This window comes from Magallana gigas, chromosome 5 (genome assembly GCF_963853765.1).
Source record: "Magallana gigas chromosome 5, xbMagGiga1.1, whole genome shotgun sequence".
NCBI classification, from domain to species: Eukaryota; Metazoa; Mollusca; class Bivalvia; order Ostreida; family Ostreidae; genus Magallana; species Magallana gigas.
In genome coordinates, this window is record NC_088857.1 from 37037175 (window position 1) to 37048267 (window position 11093).

The 11093-nt window shown below is 33.4% G+C and overlaps 1 long non-coding RNA gene across 1 annotated transcript; it reads left to right on the top strand.

Moving 5' to 3' along the window:
* Positions 1–1745: 1745 nt before the first annotated feature.
* On the top strand, positions 1746–2746 carry LOC117690869 (uncharacterized). Its single transcript, XR_010714204.1, has 3 exons — positions 1746–1940; positions 2193–2364; positions 2607–2746. It is a non-coding gene; the product is annotated as an uncharacterized lncRNA (long non-coding RNA).
* The last annotated feature ends 8347 nt before the right edge of the window (positions 2747–11093 follow it).

Below are 11093 nucleotides of genomic sequence, written 5' to 3' on the forward strand. Positions count from 1 at the left end.
GATTTTATATTTATAGCTTCAAAAATTTAACAAATATGGAATGGTGTGACAAACCTGTTTAACAGCTGCCCACTGTTTTCTTTGAAAAAAAAAACCAGCATCATAATTGTTGTCGAGTGATTTCGGAGTGTATCTTCATTTAACACAGAGAAGTCTACCTTTTTTCTCTTTCGCTTTTCCGAACAATAATAAGTTTTAGAATGTTTGAGTGGTGCAAGAACAGGGCTTCATGTCTGCTAATGTGTCATGATTCCTTTGTATGTACCACAAACCATGAGACATGGAATTGACAAGTCCTATCCCAAAAGTGTCTATGTTAACTAATGTGAATCCAACATTCATTTTACGCAGCCATTCTATAATATCGTTTTACATACGTGTTTTATTGTTGATTTCCTTTCTTTTATCTGGTAAATATTTGGCATGATTGGCTGCAGAAGTCAAAATTGTAAATGCATTTTTACGAACTACAGTTGTTTCAATAACCGTGGATGTCAGCTCATCATCATCTAGTTTTTGATTTTTTTGATTTTTGTCTTGCCTAGATGGCCCAGTGGTTAGCGCGGTGGCCGTTCATTGCTAGGAGAATGGGTTCCAGAGGTCGTGAGTTCAAGCCCCGGTCGGGGCGGAGGTGGAGCTCCAAAAAGGTGAATATCTCTGTGCTTTATGTGTATCTTTATCATTCACAATGGGCAGGTATATGTCAATTTGAGAGTTATTGCAATGTTTGTGCCTATTATATATATATATATATATATATATATATATATGACACTTTGATAGCTTTAATGACCTTACCAGAGGAAACTGTTGTACAGATGGTAACTAAAGTTACCAGTAAAAGTATGATCTGGATGAAGTGACAAAGGTACATATTTTTAAGATGCTAATTTTACAGTTGCAAATATCTTTCCTCCTATAAACCTATATTGAAGATAATATTTGATATTGCATGAATATATGTTACTGTATTCCAACGTGGCGTGATTGTCAACAAATTAAATTGTTAAAGAACTATATATGATATTAGTCAAATTTGGCCCCCAAAATTCGCTATTTTTAAAATGATTCAGGTACATTACTTTGGTGTGTTATTTTATAAAAGAGTTGACATGAAATATGTTTTTTACCTATTTATTTGATTTATATGCACTTACTGGCTGTATATGACGTCAGAAGTGACGCTATTTTTATAATTCAATCAAAATCAATCAAAAATTGACATTTTTCTTATCTTTTTTCGAATGGGAAATATAGAGCGACTCTTTGAACAAGAACGAACTTTAAGTCACTTATAAGTATTGGAGAGATACGTCTGTGTTGAAAATATTTTGTTTGTTCAAGCAGTCGCTCAATGTTTCCTTAAAGAAAAACTGCCTCAAAACAAGCCACTTTATGCTAAAAATGAGAAAATGGCGGGAAAAGGTAAACTTTATGATGTCATTTTTTTAAATTGTGGGCACTAAAATGAAAATGAAAATTATGAAAAAACTTCAAATGTATATTTGTACAAATGAAACAAAGAATTACAGTAAAATGACATTGTTCATTTTAGGGGGCCATTTTAGGCTCAAACCATATATAGTCCTTTTAGATGGAATCATTTTAGTCATATTAACTGCTATTTAGTTTTAGTTATTTATAAAGATTTCATTTATAGCCTTGAATTACATATCCCTCTATATCATTACCCAAAGCTCTTTTTAAGGTCGGATTTTTATAGTCTAATTTGATGGTCACAACTGTCCATTCCTCTTAAAGAAGGCATTTAAAAACCATCTGATTCCAAAATGATTTTAAACAGGGAGCAGAATATCTAAGGGGCACTAGGAACATAGAGTATGCTTTGTGTAAGTTGACCAAAATGTCGTGGGAAAAAAACCGCTAGATATATTTTGGTCAACAGAGGAGGAGGCTGAAGAACTTAGTCAGTTCATTGGGTAGGTACAAAGTCATATCTTACCTCATGCAAATATGCTTGAATGTGACCAATTTTTAAAGCTTAAATACATAGGAGAACAATTCGGGATACTCTAGTTGATACATGTCTTTATAAATTTATTATAAACTAATCAGATAATTTTACATAAAGTATACATGTATTAGGTCCACTTCCAAATCTGGTGAAGGAAAGATGTAAAAAATAGCCCTAAATTACATAAGTTTTACCACCTGATATTCTTTCTTTTCAGTGATGTTAAAAGGGGTGTTCCAGGAGAAAGGCTCTGCCAGTTTGTGGAAAGAAGACTGAAAGATCCCTCTTTAAGGGCGAAACCTTTGGTTTTCCAAGGTGATCCATTAAATTTCTTAAAAGGGGGCAGCCTAGAAAATCCTGTTGATGTCATTGTATTCAACGAGGAAATAGTAAGTACTTTTTGTAACAGTAAACTACATATTGTTTTGTACAAGATTTTTTAGGCATGCAATATAAGCACTTCTTTTTTTTTAATTTAATGCTCGTAGTTGTATATATTGATTATAATAATTGCTGGTATTTACATTGTGAATTTATAATTTTTTTATTCAACTTACTGATATTTACTTATGCAAAACTATAGAAATGTTTTATTTAAACCTATTAATTCCGAGTGGCAAACACTTCTCAGAATCTGTATGGACCTCCCCTCACTATGAGGAACACACATTTGTATTAATAACATCGTGGGCCAGTCTCAGCGACACAAAGAAAGGAGTAGAATTAATGTATCCAAACAAAGTTACACTGGTGGTTGTCCTCTTCAACAGAAAAAGGGAGTACAGTTGCAAATCTTTTGAAGACAAAACATTTCATCAAACTTTTAAACTATAAAATAGGCCCAATTCATTGCAATTAAAACATTGTATCTGTAATCATTTGTAACATGAAACTTATCAATCTTATTTAAGTAATTCATCACATTTAAAAAAAAGAATTAAGTAATTTCGAACCTGAAACTAATTTTAAGTTGAATATTTTAACATGAGCAAACACATTAAAGGTAACTACACCCAGCAATTTCTCTGCATCACATCCAGCAAAACAGGCATCAAAGGTTTGTCAGCCCTGATCGAAGGAAATATTAAGTCAGCGTTCTATGAAAAGCTTCTCTTTCACGCATCACCAAAAACAATGGAAATCTAATGGTACTTCACTGTGGAAAAGGTAAAGCATATTAGAAACAAACCTATTTAGATATACATGTAATAACCTGGTTTGGAACTGTGCATTAAAGGCAGCATACACATGTAAACCTTTTTTTTCTTTATTACATTTATGTCTTTCAGGTGAAGCACCACAAGCTGGAGTGAAGAAAGGTCTAACTGTAATTGGAGTAGACACCAGGAATGAAATGGTCCGGTCTTGTAATAGAAAACTTTATTAAAAACGATGAATTAAAACAAGTGTTTTGATTTCTTTAAAATCAAAATCAAGCTCTGTTTCAGAAGTTGACGTTATGTTACATACAGTATCCTGTTGAGCAAAAAAGACAAATGTACAAGGACGTTAGACGTAGGAGTTTCTTATTTTATGCATAGGATGTTCAAAGCAAGCAATGACTCAAAATACTTTTCTAATCATTTTCTTCGTTAATTCTTAATATCCCTAAAAGCACATCTCATGCTTAGATTATCTACATTAAAAACATCACTAAACAAACAAAATGTCATCCAGGTGAAACAATCCTGCATTAAATCCAGAATAATTAAACCATCTCAGGGGTGAGCAATTACCATCACCCGACGCCCGGGCTACCGATTTTAGGGGTCGGGCTAGCAGAAATCCTCACTGTGGTAGCCCGTCGGGCTAGTAAATAATAACGATGATAAACGAAATCAGAACTCCGTAAGTCAAAGTGTCATTATAACGTCGACTGATTTTATGTACGACTTAACTGTTATGCAAAATCAAGATTTCTCATTAGCTTTAATGTATGTTCATTGTGCGTACTAATCGCTGGTCCGCATGACAATGACGCTTTGTTTTAAACATGGAGAAGTACCTGACGATAAGTAAGCGTAAACGTTCGTTTGATCGCCTTGATGATAACAATAATCAGCAGTTGGATACTACTGATCGTAATTCAATAAAACTGATTAAAAATAAAATAACAGTACCTAATTTTTTATAGTTTGCATTATTATCTATTTGACATTGTTTAAAGTTTTAATTCAACTGATATGAAGAAAATGTTGGGCTAGTAAGTTTTAACTTTGGGCTAGTTACTTTGCTACTGCCAGTAGCCCCTGGGCTAGTAGCCAATTTTTGTAATTGCACACCCCTGCATCTGTCGTCCTATGCCTGCATTGGCTTTAAACTATCAGTTGTCCAATGTCTGCATTGACGCTAGACCATCAGTCGTCCAATGCCTGCATTGACTCTAGACCATCAGTTGTCCAATGTCTGCATTAGCTCTAGATCATCAGTCGTCCAATGCCTGCATTGACGCTAGACCATCAGTCGTCCAATGCCTGCGTTGACTCTAGACCATCAGTTGTCCAATGTCTGCATTGGCTCTAGATCATCAGTTGTCCAATGCCTGCATTGACGCTAGATCATCAGTCGCCCAATGTCTGCATTGGCTCTAAATCATCAGTTGTCCAATGTCTGCATTGACCCAAGATCATCAGTCGTCTAATGCCTGCATTGACTCTAGATCATCAGTTGGCCGGTGTCTGCATTGGCTCTAGACCATCAGTTGTCCAATGTCTGTCTTGACTCTAGATCATCAGTAGTCCAATGCCTGATTGGCTCTAGATCATCAGTTGTCCAATGCCTGCATTGACTCTAGATCAACAGTCGTCCATTGCCTGCATTGGCTTAGTAGACCATCAGTCGTCCAATGCCTGCATTGCCATTGACTCTTTACCATCAGTCGTCTAATGCTTGCATCGACTCTTGATCATCAGTCGTCCAATGCATGCACTGGCTTAGTTGACCATCAGTTGTTCAATGCCTGCATTGACTCTTGATCATCAGTCGTCCAATGCCTGCATTGGCTGTGTAGACCATCAGTCGTCAAATGCCTGCATTGGCCTATAGATCTTAGAATGCCGCCATTCTGTCCACACGAGGTCGTTCAATTCAGACATTAACAAATTAAAAGTAACATTGTGATATTTATTATTTTCTTCGGAACCAATCAAAATTGTATCGATGGAGCATATTTTGTAACTTGTGACAACAGAAATTGACAATATCAGATGAAAATATTGGATACGAGAGGGCTTTATACATTATTTTATTTTGATCATTTGCATTCAAAATTTCATAACAAATTTAACGATTGTTTAAACTCACTCATCTTAATCAATTACAAAAACTTAACTTAATTACAAAAAATAATACATGAATAATGATCTTTTTACACTGTAATTAATTGATTGATAGTTATATGTAGGTAAAGTATTTTTTTCTCTACAATATGTATGTATTAAATATCTGAATTTGTAAATTCGCTTAAGAATTTTATTTTAAACTAGACTTTGACCTGTGGTTGACACTGCATATAATATCGGACATTTATGAAATAGATACATCGACACACCGTATATTGTTGACATTTGCATAACCATGCAGACAATAATGCTATTGATTTAACTACATTCTGCTGAGTTGGAATAATCTAACTGTGCTCGGAAAAGACTTTCACCACAGAAAAAAATGCATCCCATTGACCCGTAATGTAGCAGAAAATTGCAGAATCGCTCCAAAACGATTTTTGAGAAAATAAAGATGCATTTTAAATAACAGTTAAATTGTTCATAACAAACCATTTTGAAGCTGTAAATACCTTTCTTCGAAAAGTTTAATTCTATAATTGCAGAATTCAACATTTTTTCAACAAAGTTTTACACACAATGTTGACATTCGAAACTCTCGGGATTTTTTTCCATAGTAAATGCACTGTGTTAAAGGGACTTGGACACGATTTGACTTAAAGAAGATGGGTGAATAAGGCGTGTAAAATACCCATTTGAGGAATGATTAGATACTGCAAAATTAAAATATCATTAAATCTGATACTTTTTTTTAAAAATAATAAAAAAAAAAACAATGGATATTTAACGTAACATCGGTTTGTAACTCTTAGATGTTTTAAATAATTGCAATAGGTTGATTTAAACTGGCGTATGGGTGTCAAAACCTCGAAATAGTGTCATTTTTATAACTTGCCTTTTCTTTTATAGAGTGGGTCTGAGCTCCATATTTAAATGCGGTTAAATGGAATTTAAACCGATTTTAATCAACAAAAATGTGGAGAGATGACCCACTATACTTTAAAAATGTCATTTTGTAGTTCAACAATTGAAGGTTTTAGAAAAATAATACAAGTCCTTAAATTCTTGGCCAACGTCTCATATAGCATTTAAAGAACGCAATTTGTTGTGAATGAAATGGCACTAGAAATTAGGTAACTTCTAAGAACTTGGGTTTTTAGGTTGTTGGTTCGATACCACCAAAACTTAACGTTTATTATTTTTTCTTATCGTTTATTGAAATATTTCAAACTGAATCGAATATAATTAGAAATTACCCTTTTGTAAACTTGTATTATAACATATCAAATATATTTAATTGAAAAAATGAAATGTTAAATTTAACATTGTATTTTACGACTAAACCAAATAGGCAGTTGCGCCATCTTATTCCCCCCATCTTCTTTTTAAATTTTATATTTCCAATTTCAATGTTTATAATGATAAATATAGAGGATTATAATGCTATCTCAAAATTTGAAAGTCAAATATCAAGTTATAAGCAAGATACAGAGTTCATAATTTCTGTTTTGTAAACAAAGCTCGAATATTGTCATTTTTAGACGGGGTCACGTGCCCTCGTCTATTAGTTTACTGTCAGTCGGAGACTCAAACCGGATGGCACGCGTAGAACACATCAATTGAATATACGCTAAGAAAAATAGTGCAGAAATTGCTATGACCGTTCTGTACACAGATTTGATAAATATGAATCAATATTTGAAAAATAGTTGAATCATTTTTTTAATGCTTCTAAGATTAGTCTAACATTTCACTCAAACAAAAACGAATGAGGCGATTGATGCTACTTCTTACTCTATTTACACCCGGCCTTTCTACGGAATGACCCGATGATGTACGAATGCATTTGGAGTATTCGCGGACTCATAAGAAATAGTTCTAAATTGATTCAACGATTTTATCTATGAAAGTTTATTTCAGTGAGTTTTTTGGGGTTTTTTTTTTTTTTAGAAGTCTCGTCAAATTTGATTCGCAAATGTAATATTCTAAATTATTTTATCACAAAAAACGGAACAAAAGAACAATGATCGAGTAGTTTCAAGCGTAGGAATATATGAAAAGGAGTAAAACTACTTCCAGATAGCATGGGTAAAGAAAATTTATCGTAAAATTGATAAATTTGACCCCGTCTTTCAGTTCTTTCAGTACTCTGATTTACATATGTGTTGCATTGGTGTAAGTTTCAGTCAAATGGAACTTTCTTTTGTGATAGTAGTATTTATGAGGATATCGAATTGGTTTAAATTGTTTTTACATTCCATTTTGTCTAAGATATGGTTATTCTCGACATTACATTTTTTGTAAACATCTACAACACTCGAGCTTTGTTTACGTAACAATCAATTCTTACTTCTGTATCTTGCTTGTAACTTGACTTTAACATTCAATATTTTTGTCAATCATTTAAAATGCACAAGTTAACTATTTTATACATAATAAACTAAAATTTTTGATCTCAAATCGTGTCAAAGTCTCTTAAAGATTTATCTCCCGTATTTTCTTTGTTGAACAGAAAAAAAAATTCCAATGAAAATTTACACGCATTTGTTTTATCGTTTCTGAGTTTATCCATGCAAATGTGATATTAAGCTTGAATGTAATGCGCATGCGCAATATTGTAAAACCAAAAAAATTCAGATGATTTCCAGAATTTTTTAAAGAAATTTTCGTTGACTATTAATTAGCCAAGCTTGATTGAGAAAAAATAAAAACAAATTGGTAATCTTCAAGTACCAATGATGTTTAAAATATATAAAACAAAAGACAGTACTCTTCCAAATTCTCTGTATTGAAGCCCAAAAATTCGAGTCTATTATTTTAATCTAGTTTTTTTCTAGATACGTAAACTGTAGCTATCAATGACATCATATGAACGAGAGGATTTGACACATTAAATGTATGCTAATAAATAAATAAAAATTAAAATAAATAAATGAAGAAAAAAATAATCAATTAGGTATATAAATAAATGAACACATCAGTTATTATGAATTTTAATTGTCTTTTACAAGTTTTTGTAAATCCTCCTTTCCTCTAGTTTTAGTTTCTCCCTGAGGCCTCTCTAACTTCATGCGCTCTGTGTGCATGGCTTTTAACTCTGTTCTTTATGCCACCATCCATGATGGTTCTTCTTGTCGTCTTTTTTCTGGCGTTATCATTTAGTGGTTGGTTCTCCAATGTGAACATAGTGCTGTCGATTACAGTAACTAATGAACAAATCCTAGCTGCTTTTGTTTCTCTGATACACAATGTTTGTGTGTGGTATGTTTTTGTGTGGATGTATGGGCATATAAAATTGTACCTCACGTATATTGTATGCATTGAGAGAATGAAATGAACTTGAACATGCAACATTTTGGTTGGTTATTTACCTTCAGCTTGCATCGATGATGCCAAACTTACGGGGTTTACCGCAGGGTCACTTCTTAATAGATCATCCATCTGGTTATAATGGTTTGGCAGTCATATCCAGTGTCACTGTTTCTTCTATTATTGTCTTATATCTGACAAACCATGCAAGTACATAGTTTGAGCATGATGAGGTGATAATGTCGGTCGGGGCGTGATCAAATCCAAAGAAGCACAAAGAGAATGATTCCTTATTTCTTATATTTATATAATTTTCAGCAGTTCTACAATTAACATTAGATGAATAACTATGCAAACCCAACAATGCAACATTTGAATTTATTGGACTATATATATCAGTGTCTGTGTAATAAGATTACGAATCAATTTTGTCCTATACCTGGGAGATTCTGGAGAGCATCAGGAAGAGGGTTATTTCTGCAGACTCTAGAGTCATGGACATCATTTTTGAGAATCTGATGCCTCTGCACGACCTCTGTGAATTTTTACACCAGATCAATCTAAAACACTGCGGAATGTCTCTGTATTTCCAAGATACCATATACAGGCCAATGTTCTTCTCTCTCCAGTGACGCTGTTTTAGTTAGCAGCATTTCTGGCCCAATAAGCATTAGTTGTTTCTGAAAATAGAAAGTTGGATAATTTTCTAAGTTATGCAATAAATTTGTGAATGTAAGTACCTTAGTAATACATCATTTAAATAGTGAACCAGTAATAACAGTTTGAGTTTTCTGTAGCAATAAACAATTTAACACAACTGTTGAGTGAGAGTAATGTTCAAAGACCATGGAAAAAGAAAAACATTTTATCCATATTTTAAACCAAAATGGAATTATCTGTAAAAATGATATTTTCTTCTTCCTCCATTGAGGTGAAGGGTTGCTGCTGCGGCATTTTCCTACATTGATTAAAAGACGTGTGCAGGATGGGGGAGTCCTCGTGTACTGCATCCTTAGGGAGCTTTATATTTCTGGATCCTTGAAGGACTCCAGGGACATGGCCTCTACAATGTCTTCAATGAAAGTGCTTAAGCTAAATAGAACATATTTCATGTTTTTTTTAAATTTATATCTTTACATCCATACATAAACTTAATCACCAACCACTGTGGATTTTATTGTGTTTCAAAATGTGCGTGTTTCCTATCTTTATATAAATACAATTTATAGACATGGTATAAACATCTCTCTAATTCCCACACTTACATATAAGAATTCAGAGGCCTGTGCTGTTTATAGTACAGAATATCTCTGCAAAAATAACTTATTTGAGGTACACTTACAAAGTTTTGTAGAGCATTGATTTACACAAACACTATTTCTTTAAATCATTCTTTAGATGGTATACTATTAAAATCATATACTTACCCCACTCTATGAGAACCACTGCTCGAAGTCATGATGGATGGAAGCAGGCGATTTTGAGATGCAACAGACGAACCACTAAAATGTTACCCTGTAATTTTAACGTATGATTACAGATACAAAAAATAGTGCAATATATTAAACCGTATTCGGCGCGTCCGCGCAACAGATTTTCTTTGTAAATTAGATTATCGATTATACGATTTTATTTTCATCGGGCGCGATGTTTCACTGCCGGAATGAGTAGTGAACAACGATGGTAATTGATGCATAAAGTAATAAAATATCCTGTCAGTGATTTCAATGAGTTTGATATAAATGGGGCACTTGGTGCCCTTTTCAACAGAAATCTATTAGAACCATTTAGTATATGAGAATGTGGAGATGATAAATGAATGAGAGAAAAATCTAATCAAAGTACTGAAGAACTGACGATTTTACAATTTTACGTTTTTTGTCATCAAGTAAAATTGTTTTTTGTCATCAAACTTCATGTTATTTTCATATAATGCTAAATACCACTAGAAATAGCGTTATTATTTCTCGAGAGGGAAGCACAAGCAGCTGCATGGATGGTGTAAAAAATATTTCTTGCGATAATTACTATTGTAATACAAAAAATTATCATATTTCTAAAATGAATATTACAATGTCAGACATCTGTGCCACCATACACGCGGTGGAATCGTACCATTATCATCACAGGTTCAAGGATGTTAGAGATAAACATAATATTATTTGGTTATCCTGTGCGCTTATGTGTAGTAGTCTAGTACTTTGTATTATTATTTAAATTGGCAAGAAGATCTTACTTGATAAATAACAATACATCGGGAATAGGTGCGGGAGAAAATTTGAAATTACAGAAAATGTCTGTACAAGCCATGGGCCTTCTTGTCATTAACCTTACGATGTTATTTCTCAGACGACGGTTAGCCGTGTGTAAACATAATTATACCCCCGCAAACGAAGTTTAGGGGGGTATATTGGTTTCACCCTGTCCGTCTGTCTGTCTGTCTGTAGACGCAACTTTGTCCCCTCTATAGAATTTTTTATTACTGCATGGAACAGTTTGAAAATTTGTACATATGTTGAACAACA